The sequence below is a fragment of the Cetorhinus maximus genome, unplaced genomic scaffold, assembly GCF_964194155.1.
Source record: "Cetorhinus maximus unplaced genomic scaffold, sCetMax3.hap1.1 HAP1_SCAFFOLD_510, whole genome shotgun sequence".
Classification (NCBI taxonomy): domain Eukaryota; kingdom Metazoa; phylum Chordata; class Chondrichthyes; order Lamniformes; family Cetorhinidae; genus Cetorhinus; species Cetorhinus maximus.
Window position 1 is genome coordinate 1 of NW_027596452.1, and position 253 is coordinate 253.

The 253-nt window shown below is 39.5% G+C and overlaps 1 pseudogene; it reads left to right on the top strand.

The window, feature by feature from the left end:
* Nucleotides 1–60: 60 nt before the first annotated feature.
* Nucleotides 61–235, top strand: LOC144673904 (U2 spliceosomal RNA; annotated as a pseudogene).
* Nucleotides 236–253: the final 18 nt, after the last annotated feature.

Here is a 253-nt window from a genome sequence, read left to right on the forward strand (position 1 = left end):
CTTGTAATGTTGTTTTTGAAATGGTTTGGAATGTGATTGAAGATATTTTATGAATAAAGTATATTTTTACAAAAAAAAACAACCTGTTCTTATCAGTTTAATATCTGATACGTCCCTTATCTGGGGACCATATATTAAATTGATTTTTGGAGCAGGGAGATGGAATAGGGGCTTGCTCCGTCCACTCCACGCATCGACCCGGTATTGCAGTATCTCTGGGAACGGTGCACCCTCCCCTTTCCAGGGGATTTTC